General features: G+C 41.5%; 1 protein-coding gene across 1 annotated transcript in view; it reads right to left on the reverse strand.

The window, feature by feature from the left end:
• Positions 1-19098, reverse strand: part of drp2 (dystrophin related protein 2) — a 290040-nt gene that overhangs the window by 197173 nt on the left and 73769 nt on the right. The window contains exon 2 of the mRNA XM_088344789.1: positions 6880-7062. The gene's annotated coding sequence lies outside the window, so the exon portion shown is untranslated. The remainder of the gene's footprint in view (positions 1-6879; positions 7063-19098) is intronic.

Below are 19098 nucleotides of genomic sequence, written 5' to 3' on the forward strand. Positions count from 1 at the left end.
CTCTTTATACGAGTACCTCTAAACACAAGCATTGGTAGTTTTCAGAGTTATTGTTTTGCTATACGAAGGAAAATCCAATTTACAAGCAGTCCCAGAAACCGCTCGCCACTTTTGACTGTCCTCACTGCCAACATCAGCTGGTTCCAGTTTGAACATTCAACTACTACAACAAGTTGTAATCTTTTTGGTCTTAACGTTCATTTAAAGTAACAGTTACAACTTAAATTTCAAGTGTACAGTAAGTGCTTACATATCCAACCGTTTATAAACTCTGAATTCTCCCAATTGAACCCTTATTAATGATTGAAAAGCCTTCTTTTTAAGCGATAATACCCTTTACAAATAACACGCGCCACCTACTCACAGCAAGACAGACTATTTATAATACCGCAACAATATTAGTAGTCTACGATGTTGCTGATAGACATTCCAGATTAGAGCCGAAATGGGCAAGACGATATCAGTCTCCGCCCCCTCCACATAAAAATTGTTATATAGTGTACACAATTTGAAAAAAACCCATACAAAATACAGGGAAAACATAAGTTGACAGGTGTGTAATTTCCTTGACTGCTACGTGCGCCCAATAATATTGAAACGTTACGCACCAAATTAATTAAATTGGAAAAATTATTATGGTCGTTTATTATAATAACCTTTATTGATAGTTACTGTGAGCGTTTACTTATTTTAAACTTTCAAATAGTTTATGTCATGTCCTGCACGGTTGTCATGGTGCCCAGCTGGCGCCGCCCCTTGACACCGGCTGACCTGCATTTTCCTGATTACTCCTATGGGGACTTAAACGTGAGTTTTGGAACTGCCCTTTGCCAGATCATTGTTTACCCTTGTTAAAACCTGTTCATGCCTGTTTGATCTGAGTAATGCCTAGACTGTAATTTTGCCTGCCTTTGAGCCTGCTTTGTTTTGTTTTTGGTCCGTTTGTGTGTTGGAAAACTTTTCTTTCTCCATTAAAGGGACAGAACGTCTACGCAAATGAGTTCCAACTTCCTGATTCCCGACCCGTTTCGTGACAGAATGATCCGGCCATCAAATCAGAACCAAGCGAACAATCCCAACACAATTTGGGGGGAGCTGCAGACTCCCTACGCTCTCCAGCAGTTGGACCGGACAGAGGGCGCTGTCCGGCGATTGTGCAGTGGCGTCGCCACCCTTCAACTGCTGTTCCAGAAAAATCTACAAAGCATGCGGCGACAGCAGGAGCAATTAGATCAGCTGACTGAGCTCCTGTCGCGTCGGCTGTCGGCAATGGTCCCGGCTCCCGGGACTCCTTCTCCGGCTACGTTGTCGCCTTTCCTGTCCACTCGTACCACGGCCCCGCCCGTCGTGGCAATTGCTGTGCCTCGAGTGGGGTTTCCGGAAAGACTTGGCATCGAGCTGTCCGAGGTCCCCGTCGACATCAACGCCAGCCTGTCTCGACGTCCGTCCGCCTGCCTTCCCACCGGGTTCGATGTCCATCCTTCCGCCTGTCTCGACGTCCGTCCGTCCGCGTGCCTTCCCACCGGTCTCAAGGTCCGTCCTTCCGCCTGTCTTGACGTCCGCCCGTCCATCTGCCTCCCCACCAGTCTCAAGATCCGTCCGTACGCCTGTCCTGATGTCCGCCTGTCCCGATGTCCGCCTGTCCCGAAGTCCGCCTGCCATGCCTGCTTGTTGACCTGTCTGCCTGCCTGATTCACCCGTCCGCACATCTGATTCTTCTGCTCACCACTCCAATTCGTCTGACTGCCTTTCCGACTCTTCGACTCACCCGTTCAACTCTCCTGCAACGCCCGACCTGTCTGAGGTTCCCGCCTGCTTGCCTGATTCAACCGTCCGCCTGTCTGATTCTTCTACCCACCGGTCCGACTCGTCTGTTCGCCACCCCGATTCGTCTGCCTGCCATTCCGACTCTTCGACTCGCCCGTTCGACTCTCCTGCAACACCCGACCCGTCTGAGTCTGACTTGTCTGCTCGCCGCTCCTTTTCGTCCGCCTACCGTTTTGCCTCTCCCCGTTCCTGCGCTTTCGGGGAGGGAGTGGGGTGACCCTCATTCCGGGGGTTGTAGTATTTGTTTCTGTTTGGGACCTCAGGAGCTGTCCCTTGAAGAGGGGGGTTTGTCATGTCCTGCACGGTTGTCATGGTGCCCAGCTGGCTCCGCCCCTTGACACCGGCTGTCCTGCTTTTTCCTGATTACTCCTATGGGGACTTAAACGCGCCTTTTCGAACTGCCCTTTGCCAGATCATTGTTTACCCTTGTTGAAAACCTGTTCATGCCTGTTTGATCTGAGTAATGCCCAGATTGTAATTTTGCCTGCCTTAGAGCCTGCTTTGTTTTGCTTTTGGTCCGTTTGTGTGTTGGACAACTTTTCTTTCTCAATTAAAGGGACAGATCGTCTACGCAAATGAGTTCCAACTTCCTGATTCCCGACCCGTTTCGTGACAGTTTAAACTAAGCAAACAACAGAGGTGCGGCCACTAATATTGACCAGACATGAGCACCTGAAAGAGAGAGCTAAAGAAAGAAAAAAAGAGGAGAGAAAAAAAGAGGAAATATAGAACGACAGACAGACACGAGCACAATCATGGAACGAATTAAGCTTGTATGAAGAGTTACCAGTGTATAGTTAATTCCCATTTTAGTACAGTGCACACATGGCAGGATCATGACTCGCCCGATATGGGTCAAAAAGGCTTGCTTCAGTTTGGTTCATGGCCAAGGCCAGCCTGGCAGCCTCAAACTTAGAAAAATGTGACACATGCGCGGGCACTCATGTGTCAAATTATCGCCGCCCCTCAGTGAGTGCGCCACCCCGGCCAACCTCAACCACCCCCCCAAAAGTATTTCTGACTCCACCTCCCCTTGGTCTCGGCTACGCAGGCAGGCGGGCGTGAGTAGAGATACGTCCTGAGCGAAAAGGAATTAAATTGAGAGAGGAGATGACACGGGACCATCGCGACCTGCCGTAGAAAAGCCAAAGGCTTCGCAGGAAAACGCCAGGCGGAAAATGGGAAGCGGAGCTTTTAAATAAGTGAAGGGACATGAGCAGAAAGCGGAGAAGTTGCGGGTGAGATAAAATGCATCTTGCTGTTTAGCCTTGTGTGTGACACGATGAAGCACTCAGGGAAATTCAGCGTGGCTGTGAAAGATGACTTAATGACAAGCTTCAAACAGCGTCTTAACTTATGAACTAATTATATACCGTTAATTCTGGACTACGGAGAGCAAATAATTAAAAAGCCACATGCTCAAATTTAAGAACTAAACTAGATTTGTATTAGTACAAACTGCATTTTGTATAAAGCTGCAGGATTAACAGCCGTTAAAAATATTTTACATTTCAGGCCTGAACACCAGGTTTACAGCGTGGAGAATTTGTCACTGCCTTAGCCATTTACAATTCAAAAAATAAAGTCTTCCCTTATTCGAAGAAAGTTGTGCTTGTTTTTAATAAATGTGTTCTTATCTTAAATTATTTCTTCTTGTTTCTCAAACAAAATAAGAAAAATCATTCTCAATTAAGTGAAATTGTCATATCCAGCAGACGGAAAACAAATTTGCCTATTGTAAGTATGAATTGTGTTTATTTCCAACAAAAGAAGGTTACAAAAAGAAAAGTTACAGTAAGCATAATTATTTTTTGGGCATTCCTCAGAATTAACATCTTGAAGATTCTGGGAAGAAAGCCATTGTCTTGACATGTATCTAGCCGATGCAAGCAGCGAGTCCACAGCAAGAATTCCAAGCCAGCAGTAGGTTGTAAATGAGCAAGCAGCGAAAATAAATAGTAAGGTCTCTCCAAAGTCTGGGAGCCAGACAGCGTTTTCCTTTTTTTTGCAGGATCTCTGAGCTGAGGCAAAGTACCGTTCCCTCACGCCCTAGCAGTTGCATGACTGAGTGAGAGCCGCTAATTCTTTTGCCTCACGGTGCGCTCAAGAGCTGCCCAGGAGCCGGCGGTGTTTCCTGGCTCGATCCATGCCAGCTCACTGCGGATCAGCACAACTCCTACTCTCACCTTTGGCGACCTTCCCTAAGCTCCCAGCTCATCCCTCCTTTCCTTTCGGTGATGTGAAGCCTGCCTGAATTCGGGAGCCAGAAAAAAAGAGGCAAGCGAGCTATTTAGTGTGTCTCCCCCTGGATTCAGGAAGTGTGCAGAAGTGTGCTGCTTTTTTAATGTGTATGTTAAGAATCTTGGGCTGTGTTCAGAGCACTGGTGTGTTTGATTCCGATCGGATTCTACCTCGTATTCTAATTTATAGGACTGGTTATAGGCGCACTAATAATAGCAAGTGTCTTAAAGTAACCTGATCATGAAAAACTGAAAGGGTTGCACACATGAACAGGTAGTGTCAGTAATGTAAAGGGTAAGTTAATTTGTGCTGAAGCATGGGAGGGTTATGTCCCAGACAGCAGATTGTTTTGTGTGTTTGTAGCGGTTCACACTGAAAAAAATATGATAGGAATTAACCTCCAAAACCCCATTACAACATACGCAAAAACTGATATAATTGCAATGTGTGACTATTCTGACTCAGACGGTCATGACAGTTATATATACATTCAAGAAATCCAATTTGTTGTGATCACTTGCGGTTTCCGTTATCCATGATATTTTTATGCCGCTAAGCACTGTGGGACTTGTAGACAAATTATAGGCACAAACTCCGGCCTAACTCGCTTAAAAAGCACCGTGTGTGTTCGTTTTTTCCTAGATATCCTCTGCCCCCACAGCAAAAATGCTGTTTCAATCCATATATAGCAGGGGTCGGGAACCTTTTTTGACACAAAGAGTATAAAAGCAAAAATATCATAGATTTTTTTTCTTTCGACCTGCGCACCATATATTTTAAGACAAAAGCTAATTCTTCTGCATGTTTTATTTCACTGAGAGATGTTTGATGATATGATCAAATCTACGAAATAATAATAATGCCTGTGTGCCATTACAGTATAAATAAACAATTTCAAATTTGTCTCCATTTTGCAATTACGTAAGAGTGTTGAGGGTCATTTTTGATCTAAATTGTGATTTCAGAACAAGGTGCAAGCAAAGGTCTATTGTAAAAATGTCACAAAATACTGCAAAAAGGATACCAACGTTATACCTTCAGTGCAGATGGCACTGGCTAAGGAGGAGGAGTGTGTGTGACCTGTGTATAAACTCCACCCATTCCCACCGCCCACCCTATCAAACTGCTTTAGGTGTATAACTAAAGCTTCTGAGTATTTAAAATGTGCTTTGTGGCTTTTTATCATGAAGCGTCTCAACAGTGAACATAGATTGAGTTTCCATATAAAAGATTAATCAGCAATTTACAGCCAAAATGGGGTCTGTTGGAGTGACATCTTGACTGAAAACTGCAGTTAAAAATTGTGACTTATATTTATTGGACTGAACCCTTTGAGCGGTCAATATTGTCTCCGCTTTGCACATGCCACAATAGGCTCTGTAAGTAATATTACATGGATTCAATTGCATATTCCATTTTATCTCTGAGGCATATGCCATCATGAAAAGAGGCTTGTGTGCCACAGCTACCCAACCCCTGTCATATAGTGTAAACAAAGGCCACAAACAACCACAACTTGTAGACACAGAACATGCAGCAATGAAGCTCACGTTAACAGCATAAACGAAATATGTTTCGTTGAATTTGGTGATTGGCAAGAATAAAATTTTCCTTTTTTAATGTCCAATATTTTAATTCAGAAACAATGTCTATTTGCGTAATTGTACTAGGTTATATGTTTGTCTCTAGGTATTGTAAATGAATCATTTACATTGCTGCAATTAGCTCCCAGGAAACAAAAATGATGTTCTTTGGTTGGTTCTAAAATACTGGCCCTCATATGTGATGCCAAATTCGGTGATGTAGGCAAAAATCAGTTGAACTAAAAAAATTGAAAAACTGTGCTAAGCCACGCCACGATATGACGAGAGGACACTGTATACTAAAATATAAAAAGGCGCAACTTTTTAATTGCATTTAATAAGATAAATGTGCATCAGCGTTGTCTCATCTCATCTCATCAGCTGCACCGCTTATCCTCACTAGGGTTGCAGGGTGCTGGAGCCCATCCCAGCAATCATCGGGCAGTGGGCAGGGGACACCCTCAACTGGTTGCCAGCCAATCGCAGGGCACACAGGGACAGACAACTCGCTCGCTTATTCACACCTAGGGACAATTTGGACCGGCCAATCCACCTGAAATGCATGTCTTTGGAATGAGGGAGGAAACCGGAGTGCCCGGAGGAAACCCACGCAAGCAAGGGGAGAACATACAAACTCTGCACAGTAAGTCCGGTAGCTGGATTTGAACCCACACAGGAGGTTCCCAAGACCTTAGAACTGTGCCGCACCCGCGCTAACCACTGCGCCGCCGTGCTGCCTGCATCAGAGTTGTCATTTTCTCAATGGTTTATGCTTGAAGGACTTTTTATCGTGTTTTTGGCCCATGTGTTACTTTAGTGATTGCATTTGTTACTGTCTGTATCTAATGCCAGGTCAGTCGCACAAACACAAGGTCGCAATGAGACTCCCCTCTGCCGCTCAGGGAAAACATTTCTTACTCGGTCATTTTCTTTCTCCGCCTCACTGAAACCCAAACGCCGACTTTGACACAGTTGAGTAGATGGCACCTGGAGCCAGTGTGGAGCTCCAGACAATGTGCTTAGAAAACACACCCGCTTTGATAAAAATCCCCAAGTGACTTCCCGCCAGCCTTCTGGCGTCCCTGTTTGTTTGTCTGAGTGTGTCGCACGCATGCTCGGCTGGAGAAATTGTCTCCTTCAACATGACAAACAACGCTAGCGTACAATCGTGACCCGGAAACCCGGCCCCGAGGAGCGCGGGTTGACCCAGTCTGTCTTTGATAGTTACCCAGTGGTGAAGACGTGACTGAAGCGGCCACAGGATCGGAGCCTCCCTGGAATCTAGCCAACGCTTGTGTGGCTTCGTCGCGTGAGGGGGAGGAGGCCTGCGGGTGGTCTGGATGAGGGGAAATGTTGACAGCCGCAGCGCCGACCAGCGCAGAAAACTCCTTTTGGGTTCAGCGGGCGACACCTGCAAGGGGTAGAGATCAAAGGGGAGTCAGAGAGGGCACCAGGAAACTGTATGACAAATAAATGGGTAAGGGGGCTTTCAAAGAGGGAAAAAGACGCCTTGACGAGCAGGTTTATGGGCTCGACACATGGGAAGGGATGTCACTGACGCTCAATTCATTCTCTATGGCAGAAAAGTTGCCAAGACTCCTTATCTTTTGCGACTGGCAACATCTGTGCATGTGGGGACCCACGTTCGTACACCTAGACGTGCACATGTAGACTTTGAAGTGGAAAAATGTTTACCTTTCTTCAATGTTTCCCTGTAATTACAACCAATTAATGGAGGTTTCACTGATGAGTCAATGAACAAAGAGCATACTTAGGTGTGCTACACATCAATTGTTGTTTTATTTGTCAACTAATGTATTATTTTCGCTACCTAGCACATTGCAACACAGGGGAGCTAATTCTTGCAGTGTCCAACTTTTTCGATTTAAGGGCCACATTTTTCAAAATGATCTATATATCTATCTATTTACCAAAGCCATATCATCGGAGGTGGCTAGAGTCAAGAACACACGTACATTCGCCAAACATTCCCTCTCTGCTTTTCCCAACCTTACACTGAACATTAAGCCCACAGCACAACAAAGGCTGAGTTTCTGTGCCATGCAACCCTTCATCAGCAGAGAGGCCCGACAGCATAAACTGGTTTACCCATTCTGCATCTTTTGTATCAATATCAGTCATTCTTAACCATCTTTCACCATTGACATATATCCCTAGCACACACTGTTGTATCCATTAAACTAACCGACCTCACATCAATTGGACGTTTCTCTCCATCAATCCAACTATATTTGGGCCTTCCTCTCATTTTATTTCCCACCACTTCTGTACCACATACTCTATAGTCAAATGGCCTTTATCCATTCTTTCCATGTGTCCAAACCATTTCAGAACATTTTCATTACCTTCTCAGCATGCTCTCTCACCACACCAGCTCTACAAATTTCCTTGTTCCTTAACATATACACTTGTGTCACTCCACACATACAACTCAAACATCTCATTTCAAAGACATTTCAAAGACTCCAATCCATACATCACTGTTGCTACCACCACACCTTCATACAAAAAGTATTTTGGACGGAACCTTGAAGACTTTTCAACGTCTATTCAACAACTTTTTTGCTGGGTAGGAATATCCTTTCAAAAATGTCCTTTTAGGTCAATTGATCACAATCTGGTGAACAAACAGCACCAAGCATCATAATAGAGATTCTTTATGATTCTAATGTGTTTGAATTCTTCACTAAAACATTTCTAGCCCAGTTTGTTGCCTCCCCACAAACAAGGACACAAAGAAGCAATTCGATCTGGTTTAAGTTGTTAAAAAGCAAATTAAGTAAAGGTTGTTGTTTTTGTCCTCTTCCACTTTTGTTAACATGAAACCCTTTTGCTTGGATGCCGGATAATTAATGTATCAGTTTTAATCACCAAGTGCATGATACTATCTACAGGGGTGGTCCTGCCAGTAGATCAGCACCGCCCTGTGTTCAGCAAAATGCTTATCTCTGAATGTATTTTTTCCCCATTACTTGGCAACTGAAGTGCTTCACTTTATTTTCACAATCAATTGCTTTTCCTGTTTGAATTAAAACCATTCCTTACCATGCGCCAACTCGCAGCCTTTAATTCACATTCTCAGAGTATTTGCAGCGGGCAGGCCTGCTGGCATTGGTGGCTTTAAAGCATCGTCCTTCCGATCTTTGTGTTTGAGGTGGACAAAAGAAAAGTATACGGAGCGCTGCCTTTGAGCTAAAAACAGACATGAAAGTTTAATAGCAAGCTGGCAGTCGGCGCTGAGCGTAGAAGAAAAGAATGAGCTTTTCACAAGTAGTAACTGGCATTCATAATTCACGTGAGTCTTATTTCACAGGAAATATTTTATGTTCTTGCCGTTGTTTGCAAGGGGACGTGTGTTGACACAGCAGTGAATGACAGAATAGTTCATGGCTTTAATGGAGCCCATATGCTAAGTTTATGTGTGATGTGCCCTCCCAAGGGCGCGGCAGTGAAAATCACGGAAAGACAGCTCGCAGGCGACGTGCTGAGTGACACATTTCGTTGCTGGGGCCGACAGCCGAGATGCAGCGATGCTCCTTGGCGCCATCCGCTCAATAAACAACATCTCGCTCGCCGTGGCAAAAGGGCTATTAGTTAGAAGCTGATAATCTACGCTTGTCATGGATTTTCATTTAGGGATGCCTGGTGGGAGGCATTATGAGAGCCTTTTTTTGTAGAAAGAGTAGACATAGTTCAGGCAACCTAAAGGTCTTGATTAAGCAAAAAATGCACATGAATAATCTAGTAATTCAAATGTCTCAATCCAAAAGGAATCTTCAAGCTGCATTTTTTATCATTACATTTCAATCATTCATTCATTTTAAAGCTGCTTATCTTCACTAGGTTGGCAGTGGTTCTGGAGCACATTCCAGTTGAAGACCCACTGGACTGGTTGCCAGCCAATCACAGGGGATACAAAGACAAACCACCATTCACTTAGACACTCGTTTCCACAGACAGTTTACACTTGTCAATCGTCCTGCCATGCATGTCTTTGATACGTGGATGAAATTAGAGTGCCTGGAGAAAACTCACTTAAGCACAGGGAAAACATGCAAACTCCACACAGGGTAGTAGCTAGGATTCAATCTGGGAGCTCTGAACAGTGAGGCAGACGTTTATTTCTTTTTTTTTTCTTTTGATCGAACAACATTTCTTTGGGAAACGGTTTGTTTGTGTTTGTTTTGTATAGTTTTTCTTTTCGTACAAAATGACTGAATATTTATGTTTTTTGGTTTTAATCTGACAATTTAAATGTTTAAAAACGATTAAAAAAATACCAATACAGGTTCTTCTGTGTACAGTATTTTTTTTTAAATCACTGAATTTTTAGGAATAACTCCACTCAAATGTTTAAAAATAATTCTTAAAAAATACCAATTGTGATTATTCTGTGTACAGTAATTTATTTTTAGTTTAGTACAAAACCACTGAAATTTTAGACTGATTGGATTTTTGCTTGTTTTTACTCAACTTTATTTCTACTCAACTTAACTTATAAAGCCCTTTAAAACAGCCATAGCTGAAGGCAATTTGTTGTACACAAGTAAACCATAGTTAACTTAAATAAAACATCAAATAATGAAAACACTTAAAAAGTATTATAAAAAAAAATGGGAACAAAGTTTCATGTTGGGTCAAAAGCCAAGGAAAGGTTTTTTTAATCCAACAACTCCAATTTGAATAAAAAAAAGATGGGAAACAAATGAGGTCAGCACGGCAGCGCAGTGTGCGGCACAGTTCTGAGATAGAACCTTCCTGAGTGAAGTTTGCATGTTCTCCCCGTGCTTGTTTGGGTTTCCTCCAGGCACTCCGGTTTCCTCCCACATTCCAAAAACATGCGTTTCAGGTTAGTTGGCTGGTCCAAATTGTCCCTAAGTGTGAATAAGCAAGTGAGTTGTCTGCCTCTGTGTGCCCTGCGACTGGCTGGCAACCAGTTCAGGGTGTTCCCTGGCCACTGCCCGAACATAGCTGGGATGGGCTCCAGCACCCCCACGAACCTACTGACGATAAGCGGTGCAGATAATGGATGGATGGATGTAAACAAATGACCCATTGTGGTTGTCATGGTATATGGTCTGCATTTCTATTTTTTTTTTGTAAAAAATGTTTAGAGGGAAATAAAATGGCATCACTTTACACCACATGAACGCGAACCAAATTCTATCAAACTTGATTCAAGTTTGACCCAATTGGATTGGTTCTTGCCCATCTTTAATCTATTGTTGTCTCTGCCATCACATTCCACGTCAGCCTCTTTAGCACTATATTGGTCACCTATGACATTGCATTTCCACATTTCCTTCTTAAAGTGACAGAGCGCAATTCGACCAGCATGGACTCCACTTACAGTTGTCAAAGCTACTCTCTCCAAGCTAGAAGATGAGGCCTTTGCATGGCCCTGAGCAATTTCCCAGCATCCCTCTCACCAGCGGTGCAAAGCAGCCAGTTTCATTCCAAAGCCTGCCCGAGTCACTCGTCAATTCTAATAAAATGCTCAAATACAATTGCCGCACGAGCGCGCCATTTATCATCAGAGGCGTTAACCCTCCCCTGTCACGTTTACGTCAGCCGGATAATGAAGCGTTTTGTCATCAGGAACGAGCGTGCGCTCCTTCAAAAAGGACTCCCTGCTATATTCCGCCAGCGAAGAAATCTTGTCTGATGGATTGCTAGTCTCACAGTGAAGGGAGGCGCACCTGTTTAATTGAATCAAACCAAATGGAAAGAAGGTAAGATTCAAACGGGTTTTGTGGTCATCGTAAAACGACTAGGAGTATTATGCACATTAGGGAACGTTGGCATGGAAGGTGTAAGACAGATTTGAAGTGTCTTAGTTTTATTATTTGTAAGTTGAGATAGAAACATCACTTGTGATGTGACCCAAAGAAAAAATGGAGTGTCTCAGACAAGTGTTCATCTCCAGGCTCTTAAGAATGCATATGCCAAAAGATATACAAGATTCATATGCCTTTTTCATGGCCAAATTCAAGCACTTTTTAAAGACTCAAAAAATAGCTGAAAATATCCCATTTGAAAAACTATGATACAACAATTTTTGTTTTTTTTCCAGGAACAATTTTTGTTTTTATTGTTTGGTTTTGCCCCTTTTTATGTATAGTTTTACTATATTTACTACATTGTTATATGTTATTTTTCATAAGTTCCTGCTGCTGACCAGTGGGGGAGTCAACAAAAATTGTACTCAGGTAAAGGTAGCTGTTCAAAAAAGGAACCTATATCCATCCCCAAATTAATTCAAGTAAAAAAAGCAATACCACGTCCTGAGTACGCGCTTTAACATAAAATCATATTTATTTTTGAAACAATGTCTTCAGAATAACAGACAAAAAACATATGAATGTATTGTAATACAGTATCTGGAACAAGTAATAAAAGCAACAGTGTTTATTATTTAACCACTTGATGTTGCAGTTTTGTGTAGTGAAACCAAAAACGTGTGAAAAAAGGACATGGATAAAATCAAGCTATGGACACTCAAAGTGACCAAAAATCTCTTTTTTTTTCTTCTAGTTTTTTGTGTGTAGTCTTTTGCAAGGTTTGTGGTTTTTGGGTACCAGTGGCAGCAAGATGTCAGCTCCCTCTCGGTGTGGCACATGTAATGTCAAACAAATGCAAAGTTAATGACCTATAAGTTGTTTTTTTAATGGATATTTATATGATGAAAATACATACTGTCCCTTTAAATAGAATTTTAGGTACTGGAGACAACTCATTCACAGACCAGATCCGTTCCAACTGCCTTGACTTTGATGCTTGTGATCTAATACTGGAAAAATGTCAGAAAAGTTAAAAAAAAAAGAGTGAGGTACATTTCTCCTTGAAAAAAGTAAATCAATTAAACAACGCAAGCGGCGATGTAAATCTTAAAATGAGCAATTGAATATCTGCCAAGAAAACAAGTTCTGTTTCTCCTGCTTAGAATAACAAACCTTAATGTATTTATTAGAGTCTTTTGGTGACTTCTTATTACATTACCATTGCTGGACTTTCAATGCAACACACCACAAATCACTTTCCACAGGGTCAATTCACTTTTCATTCGATGTCAACAATTACCGTACTTTCCGCACTATAGGCGCACCTAAAAGTCTTAATTTTTTTCAAAAGCTGACCATGCGCCTTATAATACAGTGCGCCTTATATATGGCTCAATATTAAATCGCAAGGTCTCGCAACTTACGCAACAGCCGCCGACTCGATTTTCCCCCGAACGTGGAGTAGTCCGCGGTGTATGCTGGGATTTATATACCGGTGTTTCATTGGCTAACCAATGTATCAATCATCATTTGAATCGATTGCTATTGGCTAAAGTTATTCGGAGCCTCGGATAGGCTAGAGGGCCAAAACAAACCCTGCAATTGGCCGAAAAAGATGTGTCAATCATCAGTCAAATCGATCGCTATTGGCTGAAAATATTCGGAGCCTCAGATTGGCTAGAGGGCAAAAACAAACCCCGCAATTGGCCGAAAAAGATGTGTCAATCATCCGTTAAATCGATCGCTATTGGCTGAAGTTATTCGGAGCCTCGGATTGGCTAGAGGGCCAAAACAAACCCTGCAATTGGCCGAAAAAGATGACTGAATAGCAAGCTTGCTAAACTACGCCATAAAGAAACATGTTTCATTAGTCTGTATTTGTAAACATTTTACTCTCCTGGATTTACTACACTCACGGTTGTAAGAAGACCATGATTGCGTATCATTATTGAACGTGAGAACTTAGGTGAGCTATGTGGCTTTATATTTTCCCGGTATCTTGTTTTAGAACGATCTTGATGTTGCTGTGATGAGTTGAGTGAATTAAACTCAATTCCAAGTGTCTATTGTCATATGCACAGTAAAGTTTCGAGCGAAAAAGAAAATAGAAACTAAGGAATGGTTGGCATTTCTTGAATCCCAAGACTTTAACCTTCCGAATGATATTTGAAATGATGCATTTGAGTGACATCGTACGGACACCGCATTCGCACGTGTCTACGACACGTATTTGCTTCTTTGCAAGTTTTGGGAATGTTAAGAGGGTAATCAGTTTGACTGAATCATCTGACTGTTTTGTCGACGTTCCCATTGTAGTGCCTTATAATTCGGTGCGCCTATGGAAGATATAGGACCAAAAACTATTTTTGGGGGGTGCGCCCTATAACCCGGTGCGCCCTATAGTGCGGAAAATACGGTACCTCAAATCTGACTTGCTGCTATTTTACGTGCTAATAAAGCCTGCAATGTGATCTACTCATTGGCATGAGCTGTCACCGTGGCTGAAAATCATTCAATTTGACTCATAGCGGGAGCCAAGATTTTTTTTTTTTTTTTACGGATGACCAAGAATTCATTCAGAAGAAGCGTAAGCAGGCAAATGGGCTCCGGAAGAGAAAAGTAATGAAGAATCATAGATCAAATAAATGACTTGGTCGTTGTGCCAGCGGGTGGTTGCGATCTTAGGCCAACTAGTAGGTGCAACTGACAAGTGAGCAGGTGGAACAATGGTCGTCAGTCAAGCTCGTGCCACAAGCATGATGGAGCAAGTCCAGTAGAGTGGTACCTCCACATACGATAGTTTCAGGTTACCAAGTACCGGAAGGGGAATAAATTGCTTCTACTTACAAATGTGTTTCAGGATACGAAGTCAAAATTACAGTACAGTATCTGCTGTTATTAGCCACTTCCAGAGTTTCTCAAATATAAACAAACCCGCTATCGCTTAAAATCTGCCTGTTAACCCAGTCTGCATGTTTTATCCCAGCATGCTCTTCGTGTCACTGTTACATTTCAGAGTTTAGAGACAAGGAAGAGGAGTTCTGGCTAGATGGCGGGGAGAAGGATGCAGCAAAAATAAAAATGACAGACATTTTAGTATAGTTCCATGAGGTCTCGGAAATTTGCAGAAAGGAATCACCCGGAAAAAGTTTCGACAAGTCGGCCTATCGCTCATTATGATGACATCTGCTACACACATTTCCGACAAATGGTCATAAGCCAGCAAAATCAGATGTCATTAAGTCTTTTTTTGAATGAATGCGAGGAAAAAGGTAAATTAGTATTTGTATTATTTCCTTTATTTTTGGTTTTTTACATTATGTGTCTCTTGTATTATGTTTATTGTGGAGTAATTTATTCTAACATGTTTTTGTTTCATGTCCTGATGCTCTTTTATGATTTATTAAAAGAATATTATACTGTATTTTTGCGGGGCTTGGAACGGATTAGCGCATTTTTATTCAAATTTAAAAACTTCAAAGTTTTCAGGTTATGAAACTACTCCCATAATAAATTCAATCCGTAAATTGAGGTACCAATGTATTCGACATGGTTGAGTAACTTAGTCATGCTTGAATCCATGACAAATATGATGAAATCATCAATTAGCGTTGTTGCAAATAATCAGTTTTGGGATTAATGCATTACGTAGGAGCGGGTTTCTGGAATGCAATTACTATTCTCGGTAATAAGTTCTGTAACGTGTCATTATTAAAATACTGGCAACTCTACTGTCGTTACTACATTGAATTTAACTGAATTGTCTATATTGTCATTCATGTTTACCCTATCTATTCGTAGATAGAGCACTTTTTTAACCCAAAAACATTTCAAAGTTTAGGTGCGGCTTATACACGATATCTTGGTAGTCTGTACATTTGGGCAATGATTGATCAATCGAAAATATCACTGACTACCAGTGTTCCCTCTAAGCTGCGCGCGTGCGCAATTGCGCACTGCTCGCACATTCTCAGTGCACAAGAAAATCTAGCCAGCGCACAAAAATGAAAACGAGGGCTCAGAATTACTTATTAAGAAGCGACTTAAGTCAAAGTTACAGTGCATGAAGGTAAAAATACACGGGTTTCCCTGACGTTGTGTCCTAAATGCGGTATTTTGAAGTCGAACGAAGTTGAGTAAAGTTAGTAGAGTATGTCGAGAACCGGCTTCTTCGGCTCGGCTCACTAAAAAGGAACCGGGTCCTAAACGGCTCTTCAGGTTGTTTTTGCTTCTTTAATCTCAACATGACCAAATATCAAGTAATATTATGCACAAAATGAAGGGGGGAATACAACAAAAAAGAAAAAAATAGCAAAATGAAAAAGTAGTGAAAAGCTGAGAAAAAAAGAAACAAAAGGAAGAGAAAAAAAGAAGGAAAAATTTAGAAAAAAAGCCAGAAAAAAGAAAAGAAAGAAATTTAGGAAAAAAGTAAGAAGAGAACAAAAAGAAAAAAAGTAACAGCTCGGAAAAAATAAACACAATGAGATTTTTCTTAAAGGAATTAAAAAAAAAAAAGTAGAAAAAAAATACAGAAAAAAGAATAAAGTTTGTGTTGCATTCAAATAATTTCCAATTATATCAAGTGAATCTTGTTGCCAACATTGTACTTTCACTAAAAAATGTGATTAAGTACAGTTCTGTATCTTACAACCGACTAAATAAGCCCCCAAAAATGTTAATGTTATGCGACAAAATATGTCAGGAGATAAAAAGAAATGGATATCTTGTGAAAGAATTGTAAGAACAAATGACATTTGTAGGCCGTACAACCTTTGCAATAGTACATAAGTCAATTCATTCAAAAGAGAAAAATAATTTTGCATTGCCGGAAACTCAGCAAAATGTAACTTGATGTCAAGCTTTGGACATGTTTGATAATTACCGTATTTTCTGCACTATAGGGCGCACCGGGTTATAGGGCGCACCCCCAAAAAATAGTTTTTGGTCCTATGTCTTCCATAGATAAGGCGCACCGGATTATAAGGCGCTACAATGGGAACGTCGACAAAACAGTCAGATGAATCAGTCAAACTGATTACCCCCTTAACATTCCCAAAGCTTGCAAAGAAGCAAATACGTGTCGTAGACACGTGCGGATGCGGTGTCCGTACGATGTCACTTAAATACGTCATTTCAAATATCATTCGGAAGGTTCAAGTCTTGGGATTCAAGAAATGCCAAACATTTCTATGTTTCTATTTTCTTTTTCGCTCACAACTTTACTGTGCATATGACAATAAACACTTGGAATTGAGTTTAATTCACTCAACTCATCACAGCAACATCAAGATCGTTCTAAAACAAGATACCGGGAAAATATAAAGCCGCATAACTCACCTAAGTTCTCACGTTCAATAATGATACGCAATCATGGTCTTCTTACAACCGTGAGTGAAGTAAATCCAGGAGAGTAAATTATTTGCAAATACAGACTATTAAAACATGTTTCTTTATGGTGTACTTTAGCAAGCTTGCTAAGCTTGCTACGCCATTGCTAAACTCGGCCGATTGCAGGGTTTGTTTTGGCCAGCTAGCAAATCCGAGGCTCCGAATAACTTCAGCCAATAGTGATCGATTTAACGGATGATTGACACATCTTTTTCGGCCAATTGCAGGGTTTGTTGTGGCCCTCTAGCCAATCCGAGGCTCCGAATAACTTCAGCCAATAGCGATCAATTTAACGGATGATTGACACATTGATTAGCCAATGAAACGCCGGTATATAAATCCCAGCATACACTGCGGACTTGCTACGCCATTGCTATACTCGGCCGATTGCAGGGTTTGTTTTGGCCATCTAGCCAATCCGAGGCTCCGAATAACTTCAGCCAATAGTGATCGATTCAAATGATGATTGACACATTGGTTAGCCAATGAAACGCCGGTATATAAATCCCAGCATACACCGCGGACTACTCCACGTTCGGGGTAAAATCGAGTCGGCGGCTGTTGAGTAAGTTGCGAGACCTTGCGAATTTAATATTGAGCCATAAATAAGGCGCACTGTATTATAAGGCGCATGGTCAGCTTTTGAAAAAAATTAAGACTTTTAGGTGCGCCTTATAGTGCGGAAAATACGGTAATTATCTTGCCACACTTGGGATTATGGTGGCTCACTGTTGTTTCAAGCGTTGCTCACCGACTTTGTGTGAACGCTCAGACCCGTGGAAAATTAGAGGGAACATTGCTGACTACAATCGTAAAACATTGAATGCAACCAAATCTCTCGGTGCATAAGACGCCTATGACCTATTTTTAGAAACAATATCCAAATCAATGTGTGGATGTTAAGGTAATTCTCGATGGCTCGTGCGCAGGGGCGAGGTGCCTCTCTTTTTTCTTTCCTCGTCGCTGAAGAGCGTAACTACCAATATCTACTATAATAGAGTTTAAATCCAGTTTTCTTATTCCAGTGATATATTGGTAACCATTAGATTGTAACTTGGGCTGAGAAGAAGGAACTCTCTCCTCTTACAAGCTCAAAGTTGCGGATCATGCTGTAATTCAAAGAAATCGAACGGCTAGTTGAAAATTTACTGTACTAAAAATGAATGTTCGAGAATGGAGAAAACAAAAAGTCATCCAGATGGATATGAATTAAAAAAAAATAGTATGACAAGGGAAAATACTCTTTGGTGTATCTGATGATGTATCGAACTTTGATGAAAATTGAATTAAAAAATAAATAATATTGTACATTTTATTTTGGTATTGCGTTCATAGTTTACGTTGAATGGATGATGCCCTCAGCCGACGCCACTCACAGAACTAGCCCCACGGGAAGCGACTGGACTCTCAAGCAGTGTAATAAAAATTTAAAAACCCTCACTGTTTATTTGTAATCAGAAGATTAATGATCTGTATCTGTGTGTTGTGTTCATGCCAGGACTTGTTTCACAGCTTGTCAAAATTAAATGTTGCCTACTTTTAACAGTTATAGCCATTATAATAGTTATAATCAATCAAATGGAGGACCTCATTTTGTAACGACTCAACAGGAAGTCACCGGACACAGGATCCACGTCCGGTGACCGTTACCTCATCCCCCTTTAAAAGCAGCCGCGTGAACAGCTTTTTTTTCGCTCCCCACCAGCTCTTATCTTGCTCTCCAAACCAGTTGTCCGGATGCATCCCTCCCCTCGAGGGGCCTCCTTTGTTCTCATGGGGCATGCACAGGCCTGCATCAAGATGGCTGACAGGGGTCTCTGAGCCTAGAGACTGGTCACATCAGAGTTTTGAGGCTGTGAGATTATGTGGTTCTCGCTGACCCTGTCGTCTGGATAAAGACAAATGCCGTGAAGCCCATATCAATTGCAAAATATCCTTAGCAATGAACTGAAAAATCGATAATTTAAAGCTAAAAATAAAATATTTTTAGCGTATTGCTTACTTCATGATAAATTCTAGACACGATACAAGGCTTAATTCAGGAAACCGTGAGCAATACCGGCTGGCTGAGTCGGTAACCACCGAATTAGATTCTGAACCAATTGAATATAATTTAAAGCAATTTTCTCTACAATGTTGTCAAGAAACAATTTTCATCATAGCGGCACATATTCAACTTTTGTCACTTACAATAATTAGTTTGAGCTGGGAAAAGTAAAACGACATTTTCTACCGATTTATAATAATAAATGAAGGTT

This window comes from Urocampus carinirostris, chromosome 9 (assembly GCF_059441175.1).
Source record: "Urocampus carinirostris isolate Australia breed hairy pipefish chromosome 9, RoL_Ucar_1.0, whole genome shotgun sequence".
NCBI classification, from domain to species: domain Eukaryota; kingdom Metazoa; phylum Chordata; class Actinopteri; order Syngnathiformes; family Syngnathidae; genus Urocampus; species Urocampus carinirostris.